This window comes from Lagenorhynchus albirostris, chromosome 7, assembly GCF_949774975.1.
Source record: "Lagenorhynchus albirostris chromosome 7, mLagAlb1.1, whole genome shotgun sequence".
Lineage (NCBI taxonomy): Eukaryota > Metazoa > Chordata > Mammalia > Artiodactyla > Delphinidae > Lagenorhynchus > Lagenorhynchus albirostris.
Window position 1 is genome coordinate 37,972,893 of NC_083101.1, and position 20,088 is coordinate 37,992,980.

At 41.5% G+C, this 20,088-nt stretch overlaps 1 pseudogene; it reads left to right on the top strand.

Annotated features, from left to right (window-relative positions):
* The first annotated feature begins 380 nt into the window (after positions 1 to 380).
* LOC132522616 (small ribosomal subunit protein eS6-like) lies at positions 381 to 11,229 on the top strand (annotated as a pseudogene).
* The last annotated feature ends 8,859 nt before the right edge of the window (positions 11,230 to 20,088 follow it).

Genomic DNA, 20,088 nt, shown 5'->3' on the forward strand with positions numbered 1-20,088 from the left:
GCCATCTACATTGCCTCAAGGAGAATTAGAGTGGCAGGAATATAAAGAGGAAACAAAGCAGTTAATGTTCCATCTTGGACTTCAAAATAAGCTTGTGGAGCCAGCCCCAGAGACCTACTTGCACAGCCAAACTTTTTGTTTGCAAGAGCTGATTTTGTGGAGATAAAAAGAGGCTTTTAAGAAGACAAGCACAATGCCCTGAAGGAGGCAAGGAATCAAGTTTGTGCTGTAACAACAGACTGCAAGAGAAGACTGGGGGACTCAGACAATGACCGCCCGAGCAAGACTGGACGAGACTAGGGTGACCACATAACTTAATGTCCAAATGGGTCACTGTAGAGAATGCAAAGGGGCATTATTATTCATCATGCTTGCACCAAATGAGCAAGTCGGGACACGACCCAGGCAAATCAGGGACTGTGGCCACCTTAGCCAAGGTGGGCTGGACTGAGAAAGGGGAAGAGGAGCTGGATGAGGGAGGGAAGTGGCACCTGAGCATCATACGGAGGAAAGCAGGATCAGCAGAAAGAGCCCAACATCATCTCTTGCCAGTACCACAGAGCTGTAAGGAACCAGCTAGGACCAGCAGCCCATTCATCAACATGAGAGTAAACCGCACTTGTCACCTGCCTGATGAGCCACATGGCCCTCTAGGGAGGGCCTTCTGCCTGTATCTGCCAGCATATTACCTGTGCATCATCCCGCAGAAGGGATGCCCATGCCTCCCATAGACTTTGCTGAGCCACATTCAAACGTCCCTACACGGACGCTCTCTTTTTCAATAGCCCAGGATATTCAGAAGCCTCAAGGAGCAGAGAGAGGTGGGTGAGGGAGTCCCCACATCCACAGCTGGGTGGAATTAGATAGTGTTGTAACCCACCTCCTGTTACAACAGATTCTAGCTGAATTTCTTCAGCAATGGCAAGCAGCATCTGGGCAGATGAGGGTGGGAGATGAGACGATACCGGTGTGAAGACCAGGAGGACTGAGATCTACCAGAAAAATCTTAATGCCAGTTTTCCCAGCCCAAGAGAGAAATACAGCTCATTTCCCAGAGGTGAACATAAAACTTGCATGTTGGTTGTTTTATTCTGGTATCAACATTGTAGGAGTCTTAATTTGACCTTAAGGGCATTTCTTACTAGACCAGTAAGAATACTGATGTTCACAATCACCTACTCTTGTAACTACCAGGAACCTTTTAGAAAACATTTCTTAGGGTGAATTATGTATTTATATGTAAAATACCAGCAAACATCTTTATGGCCATAACTTTTGGATGTTTCCAAACCAGATTATAGCAAGACAATGTATTTTATTCAGCAGATTTGTTTTAATCTAATTATGTAGGTGAATAAAAATTACTGCATGCTGGTGCATCTAATGTAAGTTATCTATTATTCACACCACATTTACTTTTAATATTCATGCAGATTCCCTTTGACATAACCTACTGTGTCACAGTTAATCCAATAAAGATAAAATATAGCTCAGCAAAACACTAGTCAATTCCAGCTTTCTGGTAATTATTAAAGACTATTTCACACTGGTTCCTTCAATCAGTATATTTCCCCTTGGATATGATGGCTCTCCTCTTTGAAGCTTTCAATCCTCCCAGTGGATTCAGAGGAATACTCAAGCCCCTTTTCAGTCTCCGGTCTCAGAGGTAGTTCAAAGAGCACAACAAGGCTTCACAGGTTTATCCTCAAAGGCTGACACTGTCTGTTTGATGTATGGTGACTTAAAAAGTCATCTCTGGCAAAGCATGTGTTTGCTACCAGTCTATCGAATCAGCCATTCATCAACTTCTCTGTATTCACCCAGTGCACCTGCTAACAGCTCAAATGAGAACACACACTGTCTCCTGCTGGACTGACTATTGATTTGATTCTCTCCTCTAATTTTATATTGTTTTCCTGCCCTGTGGATGAAGCAACTCCTTTACTGGATGAAATGAACATGGAACCTGTGAACCAATGGCCTTTGGTTGTTGTGTTGTGTTCAAGAGCCCCGAGGGCAACAGACTCTTCACAGGTTGAGGACAGCTGGCCTGGGAGAGTGGCTTTCCTATCCCAGCATGCCTTGTTTTTCACTATTACCCACATCTCAGGTATCTCATTGTATGGGCCCTGCTAGGAACTTCAGAGAGATGACTAGGAACTCCCAACCTCATCATCAGAAGCTGGACATATCCAATGTCTAACCGGCGCATGCAAATAGAACCCTGGATTGAAGATAGGGATACACCAAATTCCTCTCATTTTAATCACCTCACCGTAACCATCTCCATGCTCCAAGGAAAATCTCCTTTATTCTTTGTAATCCTAAGCACTTGATTCCAGCTGAGACTTTTTCCTTCCACTTCTCTGTCATTACTTGTTTTTAATTAAAATGAGGCTACCTCGCTGCATCATGAAAATTATTATTTATGAATGACTTCCTCAGTTTAATCTCTGATATAGTCATATAATTTGATTAACATTATAGTTAATGCTTCAACTATAGAAAACACTATTTTGATGGATTCTTACAGAAAAGGACAAAGATAAGATCAGTATTTTTCTGTGTAATATATATATATTTTTTTGAATTTCATTTATACAGCAGGTTCTTATTAGTTATCTATTTTATACACATTAGTGTATATATGTCAATCCTAATCTCCCAGTTCATCCCACCACCACCACCCCTAACCCCCGCTTTCTCCCCTTGGTGTCCATAGGTTTGTTCTCTACATCTGTGTCTCTATTATTTTGAGATGGAAATAATTCTGTGATTGAAGAGTTAGTTGTAACATGAGGTAGATCTAAGATTATTATTTGTTCCCGATTCCCTTCCTATTTTTACAACAAATCATTCCCCCCCTTCCCTTTTTTAGTATGCCTTATAGATGGTGCAATCACCAAGATTCTATCCATAATACTCTTTTATTCTTGTTTTGTACACATTCTCTGGATGGTCTGATTCAATCATGGCTCCAATTACCATCTAAATACAGAAAACTCCCCCAAATCTATTTCCAGCTTTGATTTCTCTGCCGAGCACCAGCCCCTATTTCTCTCTGATAAATGTTTCCATTTAGATAGGTTGCAGGCAACTTAATCTCAACATGCTCAATACTCAACCCATTATCCTTATACATAATTTCTCCAGAATTCTTTGTCGGTAGCTGCTAGGTATTATGTCCCTTATCAATGGAGTCAACGCCCTAGATGTAATTGATCTCCAAGTAGCATCCACTAAATCTTTCTCACATCTACCACTTTCTCTATACAACCATTGTCACAGGCCTATCTCAGGGCCCTGTCGTCTCTAGCTCTGACCACTTCAATAAACTCCAGATGCACCACCCATCTTCTTTACGATTGTTATTATATTTGTTTAAAACAAGATTTAGCCATGAAACTCATGGTCTCATCTAACTTCTTTATTAAAAAGCAATAAAAACTCTAATTGCTTGCTTAAGTTGTTTTACTGCCTCCTTTTGCCTTTAGGATAAAGTACAAAATTACCTAGCAATGCATAGGAAACTGACCATAGCCAAGTACTTCATACAGTGAATACTAGTTCTTTACAGTAAGCATTGGTAGTTTCAGTGGTTAGAGGCAGATGGAGGCCACTCTTACAAACTCCCTACCAGGTAGCACATGCCAATCAAAATCAGTCTCAGATCAAACTCAGTCAGACTCATGATCTTGAAGAACAAAATGCAAAGACTTACACTATCATATCACTTGTAATAAAGCTATAGTCATTCGCAGTGTAAGGATAGAGAACCAGATCAATGGAACGAGTGGTCCAAACATAAACTCACATATACATGGCCACTGACTGATGACAATTTGACACCACAGAGCAGTGGAGAAAGGGCAGTACTATCACTAAATAGTGCTGGGTCATTGGATAGCCACATGGAAAAAAGAATGATTCTTCAGCACTCCCTTATACCATATCCTAAATCAGCTGAGGAAAACTGTACATTTAAATGTGGAACGTAAAACAATGCAGCTTCTAGAAGAGATATTCCAAGCGTGAGAAGGAGTTGATGTGTTGTTGCTGGCTCCGAGATTGAGGGGGCCATGTGCAAGGACTAAAGAGTGACCTGGAAGAACTAAAGGAAGCTTCCAGTTGACAGCCAGCCAGGAAACAGGGACCTCAGTCCTACAATTACAAGGGACAATCGTCTATCAACCACCAGAATGAGTAGGAAGCAATTTCTTTCCCAGAGCCTCTGGATAAGATCCCAGGCCAGCCAACACTTTGATTTCAGCCTTATAGGACCTGGAAGAAAGGAACTAGTTGAGCCCACCTGGACTTCTGGCCTACAGAACTGGGAGATAATAAATTTGTATTGTTTTAAGCTGCTAAATTTGTGATAATTTATTATAGCAGCAATAGAAAACTACTATACTCGTTAAGAAGAAAATGGAGAGATAAATTGTAATAAATACTTACAATGGACTGCAAAAGAGCAGGGATCAGTAAACTATGACCCACGGGCCAAATCTGACCTATGCTTTCTTTTGAAAATAAAGTTTAACTGAACAGAGCCAGGTCTATTCGTCTGTGTATCATCTGGGGCTGCTTTCATGCTACAGCAGCAGAGTGGAGTAGTTTTACCAGAGCCCATATGGCAGCCAAAGCTGAAAATATTTACTATCTGGCTCTTTAAAGAAAAAGTTTGTTGATTCTGGTAGAGAGGAATGAGAAACAACTAACTACATATAATAATGTAGATGAATATCACAAAAATAATGGTGAATAAAGTTAGAAACAAAAGAGTACTTACTGCACGATTTTGTTTATGTAAAGTTTATAGCAGATAAAACTAATCTCTGCTTGTAAGAGTAAGGTTGGTTTGAGAAGGAGGACGGGGAAAACAGTGATTTAGACACGGGTGTGGGGAGGCTTCTGGGATGCTGGTAATATTCTCTTTCTTGGTCTGGATGGTGGTTAAATGGCTTTGTGAAAAACCCATGAAGCATAATCTACTCACTTATTATGTATGCTAGTTATTGGGTTGGCCAAAAAGTTCGTTCAGGTTTTTCTGTAACATCGTACGGCAAAACCTGAACGAACTTTTTGGCCAGCCCAATACTTCCACAAAAAGGAAATTTAAAATAGTATGACTTTATTCAGACATTTAAAAGAATATCTACTTATGAGGTCCTTAGTACCACTGAAATAAAATTCAAATCTTGTATTTAGAATGTCCTCTGGAGTTCATATGAGGACTTCACTGTCTCTAACATCTTTATTTTTTTGAATTTATTTAATTTTGGCTGCATTGGGTCTTTGTTGCTGTGCACAGACTTTCTCTAGTTGTGCAGAGCTAGGGCTACTCTTTGTTTCGGTACGTGGGCTTCTCATGGCAGTGGCTTCTCTTGCTGCGGAGCATGGGCTCTAGGCACATGGGCTTCAGTAGTTGTGGCACATGGTCTCAGTAGTTGTGGCTCACGGGCTCTAGAGCACGGGCTCAGTAGTTGTGGTGCATGGGCTTAGCTGCTCTACAGCCTGTGGGATTTTCCTGGACCAGGGCTCGAACCCGTGTCCCCTGCACTGGCAGGCAGATTCCTAACCACTGCACCACCAGGGAAGTCCCTCTTACATCTTGCTACTTGGACCAGTAGCATTGACATTGCCGGAGACCTGGTTAGAAAGAATCTCAGCCCCACCCTAGACATGCTGAGTCAGAAACTGTATCTTAGTAAGAGCTCAGGTAATTCCTTTCCACATTAAAGTTTGAGAAGTACTGCTCGTATGGATTTGCTATTTCACTGCTGCTTATCCTTCACAAAACATATATTTCTACATGGACAAAAGTGCAGTTCTTGGCAGCCCACATGCCCCAAACTTGTCGCAGGCACCTGGACAGGACTGCTCTGGAAGCAAACATACCTGCCCATGCTACCTAAGTTCAAGCTCTCTGATCTCCACATACTCAGGCATCAGAAGACACTAGGGCCCACATTTCCCTAACTTGCATTTGAATAGGCAAATAGAGCCCAGATTTATCTTTTTTTTTTTTTTTTTTTTTTTTTTTTGCGGTACGCGGGCCTCTCACTGTTGGGGCCTCTCCCGTTGCGGAGCACAGGCTCCGGACGCGCAGACTCAGCGGCCATGGCTCACGGGCCCAGCCGCTCCGTGGCATGTGGGATCTTCTCGGACCAGGGCACAAACCCGCGTCCCCTGCATCGGCAGGCGGACTCTCAACCACTGCACCACCAGGGAAGCCACAGATTTATCTTTTTATAACAATAAAGGGAACAAACATGAGAAGTTTATCCGGAATAAATACGTCAGCCTCTTTCTCTATCACCTTACAATTCAGACCTCAGGGGGAATATAAACACATCTGTGGATTATGTTTATAATCTCAAAGGGTCAGTTTTTCATCTTCAGAGAGTCAAATAGAATGAGAAAAGTTGTCTCTGAGAGAGTAAGATCTCGTTCATGTAGGAAATAAAACAATATTTTCTTCTGTAGAAAACTAAAGCAAGGTTATATATCATAAAACTAGATGTGGGAAACATCATAATGTCTGGTTCCATGAGCAGAGAAGAATGGAGAAATGACCCTTGCTGGCTAACAGTTCTTGTGTTAATGATTCAGAATGAAAGTTAGAAAAGTTGTATTAGAAATTTCTAGCCAAAAGAAAAAGAAAAAAAGGTCTTCCCTGGTGGCACAGTGGTTAAGAATCCACCTGCCGATGCAGGGGACACGGGTTCGAGCCCTGGTCCGGGAAGATCCCACACGCCACCGAGCAACTAAGCCAGTGCGCCACAGCTACTGAGCCTGCACTCTAGAGCCCGCGCACCACAACTACTGAAGCCCACCTGCCTAGAGCCTGTGCTCTGCAATGAGAAGCCCGCGCACCGCAACGAAGAGTAGCCCCCTCTAGCTGCAATTAGAGAAAGCCCGCACGCAGCAACAAAGACCCAACGCGAACAAAAAAGTAATAAAAAAAGTTTCTAGATATGATCTATGATCTGAGTGCTCCTGATATTTCTTTCTTACACATAATACGGCTTTAAAATGGCCATTATGGTGACTATAATGCCGTTTGTTGCTCCTCCCAATTCTGAAAATCAAATCACCCAGTGGTGCAAAATTTGAAAGCACGGGGGGGCGGGGGGTGAGGGAAGAGAGACTTTGAAGGAAAGTAACTAACCCTGCTCTACCAAATAATGTAACTACTATGTCATGAAACCAATAATGCCACTGTGGCAGGGACGAGTAAGCAACCAGATGTGGGACCTCAGTCTCTGTGGAAGAATAGCCAAAATAAGTAGTTTTCTGTTAAATTTAAAATTTTTGTATTTTGAGGTATAAAGCCCTCAACTTTGCCAAAACTTTAGTAAAGACATTGAATAAGGGAGTGAATGAGTGAGGGAGGGAGAGAGTGCAGGTGTGCATATTCTGAAAATCAGTTGAAAGGAGCTAATTTCCATACTAGGGTCAAGATGCTGAGAAAAATGTTTGGGACATATTGGGAGCTGAACTACACTGAGTCCAGGCATGGAGCTTCTTGCACCTGCCAGAGCCTGAGGGGACCTCAGACTGAACGTCTCCTGGTATTTACTGCAGTCTTACGTGGGACAACAGAGTTGCCTTTGGAATCAGGGTTTGAGCCAAACACCTAGAAACTAGGAAGCAGAGTGACTCCAGCTGATGTGTGCTTTCTCAGCTGAAAAGGCAAGCATAAAAGTTGCTGCTCAAGGGCTTCCCTGGTGGCGCAGTGGTTGAGAGTCCGCCTGCCGATGCAGGGCACACGGGTTCGTGCCCCGGTTCGGGAGGATCCCACATGCCGCGGAGCGGCTGGGCTGTGAGCCATGGCCGCTGAGCCTGCGCGTCCGGAGCCTGTGCTCCGCAACGGGAGAGGCCACAACAGTGAGAGGCCCACGTATAGCAAAACAAACAAACAAACAAACAAACTTGCTGCTCAGAATTGGATATTGGTCATATTGCAGGGTATGAAATTATCTGGGAGTGGCTGGGTTTTCTTGTGTTTATATAAATAATAGGCAATTTTGCTTTTATATTCTCTCACATTCAAGAAGAGAATACTGAATATATTTAGGGTCTATATTGGAAGGTACTTCATTTGCCAATTATTAAAATCATTGTTTTTAAAGAGAAAAGGAAAATATTTAAATATGGTTTATCATTTATGTTATGTTGCTTGTTATATACTTTAAAATACTCAACACAACGCTAGTATAATATAAATGTGTGTGCTGACTTTTCTACCCAAGGGGCAGTTGTTATAAATAGGAATCCACATTTCCTGGGTGGTTATCTAACATTAAATAACAAAGGCCACACTTCAGAGGTAACTATTAAAGGCATGTTTTTTATCCTTATCGCTTATCCACACCCGTAGTTTTGTTAACCAGCATAGTGAATACTTGACATAGATTCTTACTGGAGAAACTGGCCACTGGATATTAGAAATGGGCTCTCATTGGTGAAGTGAACGGTATTTAAGATATGTGGACTGGCTAAGATATTGAGGAGCACCTGAAAGGACAAAAGTTAGGACTTCTTTAAATTTACTGGGCCCATTGCATGAACTACTTAGTGTCAGCTTGCTAATGGATGTTTTTTACAAAGTCCTGGGCCACTTTGCTGAGGTATGTTTTTTAAATACTTGTCTGTGTATATGGCAGCGTTTCATCTGAGATTCGGTTTAAGAATGAAGAGGAGGAACTGTCCTTCACCCACCTTCAACATTTTAGCAGCTACCATTTTTCAAAAGCGAATAACTAAGAGTTGTTCGTGACCAACTTGCTAAAGTCAGTTTTCAAGAATTTATTAAAACTTTATTTATATGCGTGTTTCATTTGTATAAGTGTTCTTTCACCAGTCTGTTGATATCTCTGGGGAATAAAAAATGTTCAGACGTTGGAGCTGGGGGCCATGAGTGACATTCGCTTTTGGCAATTCCCTAGGTGACAATAGCTATCATTTCCCAATTTGGTTTCCTGATGCACTTCTGCCTACTTAGGCCTATCCCATTAGTCTCCATCTGTGGGGATATGAAGATTAACCTTGCTCAGTGTTATGTTGGAGATTTGAATTGGAGATCAATTTCCTTTAGGGAAGAGACTATCAATCAATGTCAACCTTTTATTTATTCAACAGCCACTGTATGCACAGTATTGTTCTAAGTCCTTGGAGAATTATCAAGATTGCATATGTATTGTAGACCATGATCTCCAGAACTCATGATCTACAGGGGCACAGAAGATAAAAAGGTGTATTTAATTTCATTATCTAAAAATAACCTTCAGTGACAGCTATCTATAGATTCACTGCTGAGAGCTCTAATTTGTGGTAGATTCCAAGTCTTTTAAAAGTCTCTTTTTCCTTTAATTCCTTTATTCCTCTATCCTTTCTTTTCTCTCTCCTTCCATCTCTTCCTTTCTGCCTTCATTTCTCCCCTTTCATTCTCCCTTTCACCTCCCTCACTTCTTTCTCTTCTGCTCCCTCCCTTCCTCTCTTCCTCCCTTTTCCCCTCTCTCCCTTCCTTTCTTCCTTCTTCCCTTTGCCTGAATAGTTTATTTGAGCATTTCCCCCAAGATAGTAAAGAATCTACTGCTTTGTTCTCCTGTCTTCACATCACGAGGTTAAATGGCTTTATTTAAAAACAAGTGTTCTCTCCTCTCTCAGAATGTGCCTGTTGTGGGATGCTGGCTTTCGAGCGCTTCCTCTTAAGGCCATGCTGAGGGCAACTGGCCCTCTGCTTTCACTGAGTGTTGGTAAATTTCCTCATAGCCCAGATGAACCTGAAGCCTACTGCTCCTGAAAGCTCCTTGCCCTCATCTTGCTATGTGAGGAGCCAGGCATTTTGGGGTTTGAATCTTGGTTCAGCCACGTTCTGACTCTGGCACTAGGCGAGGTGTCTAAATTTTCTCAACCCCAATTTCTTCACCCACAAAGTAGGAGACACAATGTTTACAAAACATTACAGACATAATTCTCTCCAACTTTGGTTACTGTCATCACTTTTGCTTTATTTTCACTCTAATTCTTGGTTTCTGATCTTACTGGACCCTGAACCCTCTACTCCACTGCATTGGGATGACTTGCCTGTATCCATTCACCAGGTATCAGACCCAGATGTTTCTCCTAAGCTCAGTATCCCTGTCTCTATCAGAGTACCAGGTCCTCCATGCCCACACACAGGCTGAACTGATCACAGAGACTCCTGGTTCTTTGCCTAATCTATACCTGCATACTGGGAGCCATGTATGCCAACAGGATTCATTTTAATTGGGAAGATCAATAATTCTTCCTTTAGTTTCCCCAGTAGTTATAAATTTATGTAATCCCCTTCCCAGGATATATTTAAGCTCCAGATTGATACCCAACTGCATGAGAAGATTTAGAAATCCTAGTCATCCAAGTGCTTAAGAATTTAGGACCTAGGGTCAGAAAGACTGGTTTCAAATCCTAGCTTTGCTATTTAGTAGCTGTGTGAATTTGGGGAAGTGTTTTAACAGAGTTTTAGACCTTAGTTCCAGCCCTACATATTTATCTAAAGACAGCTGTTTCACATAGGGGAAGAAGCATGGTCTGGGGCAGCAGAGACATAGTTTCAAATCTTGCACCTAATATTTATGGAATGAATCTCTCTTTCTGCTTCTGTTTTTCATATATAAAATGGGATAATGATGCACAGTAAACGATTGTGCTTGCCTGCCACTGAGTAAGGGGCATTCCTGTTATAGACCGAGGAGAACTGGAGAAAGGAGCACAAATCTGTTCAAGGTTGCATTGTAGACGCCAGTCTGAGTGTTCTCAACTTGGTTATTATTTTTTTAAAAAAAGGGAGAAGGATATTCCTGGACTAATACTACTGAAGCTTGTCACCTGGGGCCCAAAAGAACTATCAGAATTGCAAATTTTCAATCTCTCTGAAGATGATGCCTACTAGTGTATTGTAAGGAAGCCCTTGAACAAAGAAGGTAAGAAAGCCAGGACGAAAGTGCTCAGGATTCAGTGTCCTGTTACTCCACGTTTCCTGTGACACAAACATCAGTGTATCGCTCTGAAGAAACTGCATATACCAAGCAAACTAAGGATGAGCCAGCAGAATATGATACACTTTTGGCCAAGGGAATGAAAGAGGCCAAAGGAAAATGCCAGGAACAGACTGCCAAGAGACAGAGGCTGTACCTGCTGTGAGTTTCTACCTCTGAGTCCAGTAAAAACATGATTTCCTAAGAGTAACAAATTAACAAGATCAGACATTACAAAAGATTAAATGAGATACAAATCTATGAATATGTTTCACCGCAAAACGCTTTTGAAAATGTTATTTCTAGCTCCCGGAAGGGTACCCTCACATAAGGGTCATAGTCAGGGTTCAAATGGGTCAAAGAAAGAAAGAAAGAGCGATTCTTTCTTCAACCTGCTTTCCATGGTGCTTCTGGCTTTCCTGGGTCTCTCTCACTTTTCTCTGTTCTCATGCCTCCTCTTAGGTATTGCTCCTGGGAACCTCTTCCTTCTCTTTTTCTGGGTCAGCTGCCCAGCCCAAACCAACACAGAGCAATAACAACATCACTCGCCTGTAAATCTCACTTCTTGCTACAGGGTGCAATCTCCTGTCTGTGATATTACTTCCAAGTTCCGATGTCTCTTCTCTGAGGGTCTCCTCTGTGAGAGACACACTGTGATGAAACATGGGGTAGCAGAGTATGCCTGAAAGCCCACTCATCGCGGCAGCTCATCCAAAAGACAAGCTGCTTTCGAAAGTAGGAAAGCTGGTTGAAGATGATTCTTTTGACAACACTGCTGATGGATTGAGGAAGCCGGGTGGGAAGGGAAGAGCCCGGAAAAGATCTCTCCCTGTGTTTCTTTCTCTTCAGGGTGAGCTCCTAACATCCCCAGAACAAGTTAGCTTAAGCACCACATCACTTTCAAACCTTAAGAGAACATGGAAGCCTGGAGCATTTGTGACCAGAAGGCATTCCCTTCTGATTGTGAATAAACAGGGTGAAGAATAGATTCTTATGTGCAGGGCAAAAGTTCTGGTTAGAAATTGTCCCCAAACACCGACAAACACAGAGACTATATGAAGAGCAATATTGGGAATGAGTCCGTATTGGGAGTTAGCCTTTCTAAATTTAGAACCTCAGAATGTTGTAGCTGGATACTCTAGAGTGAGGGGTCTAAACTCAAATACCAGCAGGAGACAAGCACATATTCTTAACGAGAGAAGCTGCCTGGTGGGAACCGTGGCGTCAGGAGAGGGCTGACATCTAAAGGGGCAGATGCAACTCTACTTCTGGTGATTGTTGCTTTGATGTTCACTGTAGTCAGATTCTCCAATTTGTTAGGAGTAACTGGATTTTAACATAAAATCCTTTTAAATATATGCAGCTAATTAAACAAACAAACAGGTGGATGCTGTGTTGTAATTGCCAATCAAGTTAACGGACTCCTGATTTTTAAAGAAACTGAGGCTCAGCAATGAGAAGTGACTGCTTCACAGAAAACTGTCAGAGACAAGTATTCTAGATATGATTGATGGTAAGACCCTAGTCTAAAGTTCATTTATTAAGACCAATTCCATGGCTACTCGAATGCTAAAAATACACTGATGGAACCTAGTGTGGTAGATCAAAAAATTAATCTAATTCTTCACTTCCCTTTAAATAGAATGGTACATTCATGCCGTTACCATGGCTTTGTGGTGGGTAGAGTATATATACCCACCTGTGACTTTGAGCTTGACCTTGTGGACTGCTTTGACCGATGGGATGTTAGTGGATGTGACTCAAGCAGAGGTTTAAAATGTGTTTTCATGTCTTTCTTCTGTGCCCGTACATTTCTTGTATTTCTTAGTGTGTCCAAATGTCCCCTTATATAGATACCAGTCAGACTGGATTAGTCTGACAGCCTCATTTTAACTTCTGTAAAGGCCCTCTCTCCAATACAGTCACATTTTGGGGTACTGGGGGTAAAGGCTTCAACACATGAATTCTGGGGGACATGATTTAACCTATAACACACAGGTTACCATTTGACTAGAGTGGCCATTTTTTGTTCAAACCCAAAGTGCTAAAATGCAAAAGTGCTAAAATGCCAACCCACATCAGATTCTGGGACAACCTGCAGAAACTAATACTGGATATATGGCCATGCCATCCTGGTGGTGGGGAAGTGGGATATTTAGCCTTCCTCACCCTGGATCAGGGTCTGCTCCAACAGTTCTGACGGCTGTTACAAAAGCTTGTTTCAGCTCTCAGGTTGAACTAAGAAATGCCTCGGCTGACTGACATGAAAAGAGATTTAATTAACCTCTTTGAACACCATCCCCCAGAACTGGCCATGTCTGCTTTCTCACTTCTGCCTGCTGATCCCCTACCACCTGTCCTTAAAAATCTGTGATGCACATGTACCTGGTTCCTTGGGCAGCCTTTGTTTCGATGCTGCACAAACTCCGAAGTCAGACTCAGTAGCCACCACTGAAGATGATGCCCAGTGCAGCCCACCTGCCCACGTTGTTAGATTTGTGGAAACAAGACTGTTTCTGCCTTTTCTCAACAGCAGTGGTTCTCAACCTGGGCTGCACTTCAGAATCACATGCGAAGCTTTTAAAAGCCCTGATGCTGCCAGCACTCCTGACCAATTCAATCAGAAGCACTGGAGGTAAAACCCAGGCATCGGTATTTTTTATATAGCTCTGCTGGTTACTCCATCGTGCATCCCCTTTGAGAATTAGCTCTCTAGATCCTGGCTGCTAAAGTCTGGTCAGTGGACCAAGAGCTTTACCGTTCCTTGGGAGCCTGTTAGAAAAGCAGAATCTCGAGCCCCACCCCAGACCTGTGGAATCGGAATCCGCATTTTCATGATTCCTAGAAACGTTAATGTCTGAGGAGCGCTGAGCTATATCATCTGGTCTCACCTTTGGCTGTACGCTAGAAATGCATGGGAAGCTTTAAAAATGCTGGTGCTCTGGCTGCACAGAAACCTGATTCAGTTACACCCATAGGAGTGAGGACCAGCAACCAGGACTTTTTTAGATCTTAGATCTTAGCAGATGATTCAAATTGAGCCACTGCTTTAGGCTCTAACATTTATCTGTTTGAAACAAAATTTTCCAAACACTCAAATGCCGAAGGCTTAATAGGTCTGTGAGCCGTATCGTCTCCCGCTGCCACAGTGCCAGCCAGGAGTGATGTGTCATCAGAGGAGTTGTAGAGTAATTGCAATCTGGACTTCTCTGCTCCATTGGTGCTAGCTAATTTGGAGAATCACTATGGCTGTTGGGACCTGGAGGGCCTAGAAGTGAATTCTAACAGAGGGTCAGAATAAGTGCCCAGATATTTTATTAGGAACTTCAGGAAAAGTCCTTCCAGAAAGAGATCCAGACCTGCTTCTGTCCTGAAGTTTGCCTGGGATGGGCTGGACCAAGCTACATTTGTGGGCAGACATTCCAAGCTGTGAAGGCCTAAGGCAACTGGAAATGACTTAGGGATCACTAAGTGTCACTTTCTTTGTTGCTGTTGAATTTTTGTAGCCACACTCTATATATAAACAACAAAAATGTTATTACTATATTAAATACATAACAATAAATATATCATGGGTTGATTGTGTCCCCCTCCAAAAGATGTGTTGAAGCCCTAAGCCTCTGTATCTCACAATGTGACCTTATTTGGAAGCAGGGCGTTTACCAAGGTAATCAAGTTAAAATGAGGTCATTAAGGTGAATCCGACATGACCAATGTCCTTAAAGAAGGGGAAATTTGGACACAGAGAGAGATGTGCACAGAGGTAAGACCATGTAAAGAAACACAGGGAGAAAGACAGCCATGTGACAATAGTGATCTGTCTATAAATCAAGAAACACCAAGGATTACTGGAAAATACTAGAAGCTGGAGGACACAAGGGAGGATTCTCCCCTAGAACCACCAGAGAAAGATTGGCTCTGTGGACCGTTTGATTTCAGATTTCTAGCCTCTAGGACTGTGAGACTATAGATTTCTGTTGTTTTCAGTCACTTTGGTTTTGGTACTTTTTTATAGCAGCCCTAGGAAACTAATACAACAAGTAAGGCTAAAAATGAATTAAGATGAAATTTTCCAAAATTACCCTAAAGAATGAAAAAACTGGATAAGGAGCTTCTAAAATTGAATAGCTCTTTTGAAAGATTCTTTTTACTGATAAATGTAAGTATATAAATGCTTAAAATAAAAAGCTGAAGAGTTCTTTGCTAAAAGATGTCATATTTTCCAGCACTCAATGAATGGAACTTAACTTAGAGCCATTTGTGGAAATGTGTTTTCCCTTTCAAAATCATTAAAACATACATTGTTTCTCTTTATGTTAGTTTTATGATGCATGTTGGAATTCCAAATAAAATATTGTTTAGATGCTTATGCACTAAGGATTGTTGCTTTGCAATGAGACACTGACTGGGTGGAAGAATATCTTTCTATATCAAGGCAGTGAATCCTTAGTCAATGGTCCAAGTGTACTTTACAGTAGGATTTTATTATGATATCAAAATATTTTGATAGGCAAAAGACTATGAATACAGAAAGACCTCTCCACAAATCCTAATATCAAGTACATTTGCCAAGAAGTCAGATACTGCCTTTTAAAACATGCTCATATCTTTTGTTTTATTCTTTGCTTCTGTGTCACTACACCTGCAAGTGTTAAATCCAAGGGACCTGGAAACCTTTCCATATTTTTCCTCCCGATAGCCCCAGATGAAAGTACACATGCTAACTTGGCTGAGCTTTTTCATCAGTTCCTGAAGTTTCTACAAAAGCATGTTGCTGACCAGGAAACTGGGTCAGGCAATTGTTCTGCAATAAAGATGATCTTTTGAAGTGTCTCAGCAGCTGCCTACCTTGAACAGGAGTCCCGTGGTTCATGCTCTTCACAAATTGAGCCTCAGGCCTCAGATATTATTTCTCTGCTTTAATAACAATGAAAAAAAACTTTGCCCTTTTGTTCGCCACCTTCCTTTGGGCTTTCTGATTGATGAACCTATTCACTTAAACAGAGTTTTTAAAATTGCTTTAAAAAATACAACCACTTCCTGAAATATATTTGTAAAGGAAAGCTATCTCTTGAAACTCTGTGAAGCTAGTACATAAGAAACACTGCCATGTTGCCATAGGACAACCACCATTGACTTGGGCAGAATCCCTAAGAGGCAGTTTGATTTCAACTTGAACAGGATTTGATCTTTCAGAGTCAGAGGTATTTTCCAGGCCTTGGGATTTCCTACGCACCCACAACAGAGGCATTTTCTCCCTTAATTCCTCAGTAAAGAAAGAAATAAGTTGTGGTTTTTCTTTTGATATCAACTGACAACATTAGCATATTCAGAGTGAAATATGTATAACTCATTGGATCAGATACCGTTTAACAGGGACATGAATTATGAATCAATGAAAGAAGCTGTCACCAGCTATGTTACCTTGATATTAGTAGCATGAACAATCAATGTTGGAAGTATCTGGGGCACATGTACCATTAAACCCATGTGGTCTTTCAAGAATGAGATAGAGACAGAGGAGGGAGAGAGGGGAGCAGCGTGTGAGAGTGGGCTAGAGAGATCGAGGGATAATATTATTTATGAGGATTTCTTTTAACGTCCAGTGGAATTCAAATAACTCACCTGTTAGAGTCCCAAGCTGATGCAGTTTCAATCGGATCATGCGACCTGAGAAAAGAGATATCATCACTAGATTAACCTTTGTTATCTACAACAAGGGCCAGCAGCCTATGGCCACTGCTTATTTTTGTATGGTCTGAGAGCAAAAAATGTTTTTACATTTTTAAATAGTTGAAAAAAATCAAACAAAGAATATTATTTTGTGACATGAAAATTACATAACACTCAAATTTCAGTGTTCATAAAATTTTTTTTTTAACATCTTTATTGGAGTATAATTGCTTTACAATGGTATGTTAGCTTCAGCTTCACAACAAAATGAATCAGTTATATACATACATATATTCCCATATCTCTTCCCGCTTGCGTCTCCCTCCCTCCCACCCTCCCTATCCCACCCCTCCTCATAAAATTTTATTAGAACACAGCCACAACCATTCTTTTGTGTAATGTCTATAGATGCTTTCCTACTATAATGGCAGAGTTGAGTTATTGTGACAGAGACCATGTGGCCTTTAAAGCCTAAAATATTTACTATTTACTCCTTTGCAGAAAAAAAGCTCACTGACTCCCTGTATATTCAAATACATGCATTTATATGTGCCCATATGTGTGTATATATAAGTGTAAATCATCTATCTACCTACCTACCTATCTACCTACTTATCTAATCTACGTAGCTAATATTTTCCTTCCATACCTAAGTAAATCTTTCCTGTAGCTTTTATTTCTTCTAATAAAAGTAATATAAGCCCTGAAGCATAGTAACTATACATCTCTAACCTCTTATTCCATTTTTGTAGTTAAAAACAAAACTGCTTCAATGCACAAGGCAATGTCTTATTCTACTGAGTGCACACTTTGATAAAACTCAACACGCTTGATATTTACTCTGGCTGGCAGGGAAGTATATTCACCTAGACTCTGGGCCATAAAAGTATCTGATATCCCCACAATAGCAACTTCAAAGGTGATATAAAAATGTTAATAGTTAATATACTAAAGCCCCAAATGCCCATCTGGGGTGGTGGAATTCATTTCCTATCATCTGTAGTTAAAAGAGACAAATTCAAGCTTTTAACTGGGGATTACTTAAGCTGTGTTTTAAATGAATAGTCAGGGAAGAGCTTACAGATCATTACTTCCAGTGGGAGAATTTTGATCCTAGAATTGAAGACCCTGGCATTTAATTTTTACAAAGTGACTAACAGGAAGCTGGAGGTAGCCAACGGAACTCAATTTGACAATGCATCTCAGATGTTGTGATATAATAAAGCATATATCCAGTCTTTGTCCCTGCTTCCTGGCACAGAGCTTCAAAAACTCTTGGAATTTTCCTGATAGGAGTGTCTGTTTTAATTCCTTACAAGCCCCTTCCCACCATACCTGAGTTTCTGCTAATAAGGTGATTCATGGTGGGGCCCTACATAGTTTCCAGGGAGGGGCTAACCATGCTAGAAAGACCAAGCTCATTATTACAGGGTTGGAACTTTCAGCACTGCCCCCCTGCCAACCTCCATGGAGAGAAGGGGGACTGAAGATTCAATTCAAACATGTGACCAGTGATTTAATCACTCATGTCCACCTGGTGAAACCTCAATAAAAACTCTGAAAAATGAGGCTCAGAGAGCTTCCAAGCTTATGAACATATCAATCAATGTACCAGGAGGATGGCACACCCTTGAGTCCACAGGGATGGAAGCTCTGCATCTCTCTTCCCCAGACCTTGTCCTGTTCACCTCTTCCATTTAGTTGTTCTTAAGTTATAACTTTTATAATAAAATGGTAGTTGTAAGTGTAGTGCTTTCAGTGAGTTCTGTAAGTCATTCTACTGAATTGTGAAACTTAAAGGGTATTGTAACAACCCTCAAACTTGTAGCCATCTAGGAAGAAGTGCAAGTAGTTTGGGGACACCAAAGACTTGTGGCTGGCCTCTGAAGTGGGGACAGTCTTATGGGACTGAGCCCTTAACCTGTGAGGTCTGTAATAACAGTGGTACTTAGTGTCAGAAATATAATTGAGTTGTATCCACTGTATTTCAATTAGAAAAGAATATAATTCAGTTGTAAGACATCCAGTTGGTGTTGCAGAATTGTTGCTAGAATGCACATGGTAACTTGGGCCAGGCCCAGTGCTAGGTGCTGAGGATGGAAAGATGGGTAAGGCAGTTCTTGATGTCAAAGTGCTCACAACCTGGTTGTGTAACTGTTTAATAAGATCAAAATGTGATTTCAGCATAAGAGGGTGAACCTCATCTTTTAAGAAGGAAGTGAGGGGAGTGGAACATAAGGAGGAAGCAAAAGGCCCTTGTTTTTAGTGTTTATGAGTAAACTCATTGTAAACTGTGAAAGCTGAGGCTCTATTCCTATGTCCATCCTGCAGTTTTATGTGTGCTAATTCTCATTATCTGTTACTGAGTTTGTGTTCTTGGGAAATTCTTCAGGTTTGTGTTCTTGGGGTATTCTTCTTTGAGGGATTTGTAGTTGGTGGAACTATTTGACACTGGGAAAAAGGGGGATGTTTTTCCCAAAGTGAGTAGATGCAAAAGCCCTCACTGGGCTCAGTTATTCATTGGGGCTCAGTGAGTGTCTGTAAATCATTCGTAAAGAACAGTGTCCTTCCTAATGAGAAATGGAATCTTTGGTCTGGAAAGCAAACTGAGTGGGGTGGTTTATAACCTTGAGGGAATTGAGAAGCAAGAGGTATGACTCTGGACTCTAACTCCCATATTGAGAAATGCAACATTATTAAATCAGTGTCTAGTACAGGATGGGTAGGGTTGGAGGAAGAAGGATGGGGAGCCAGGAGAAGATGTTGGATAGAGAATAAAACGACCACAGCAACAGCAAAGCTGCAAGAAAAGGATTCCAAGGGGATTGTATCAGTATTATTCTAGCTATTTTAAGCAGAAAAGAATTTAATACAGGACTTAGGTTTTTACAAAAAACCTTGTGGTTGGGCTAGAGGGAGTAGGCTCCAGACTGGGCCTCCTAGTAATGATTTTCAATACAATTTTGTAGAAATAACACACCCAAGTAGTAGCCGCCTTTGCTGCCATAAGACAGCCAGGGACCTAGATCGACTGGCCCCAGTGCTGGCTCTAGGACCACAGTACTCCAGCTGTGGTCTAGGGCTGAGGAGGGCCACATGTGCCTGAGAGAACTTTAGCCTTGCTGACAAAATAGACACTGCCCAAACCATTCCCTCTCTCTCCACCTTCTCCCCACTAAATTCAGTGCTAGTGACTGGAGAACCTATTTCCCATTTGCAACCCAGCTGCAAAAGCATTTGGGAAATTTCGTTTGTATCTTTCTAACTTCTGCAGTGTAGATGGAAATTAGAGCAGATATTGAACAAATGAACCAATCGACCATAGTTTCTATGGGGTGGTGAAAGGGTACCAGGACATTAGGACTTCTTAGTCTTGCCATCATAAACCTGT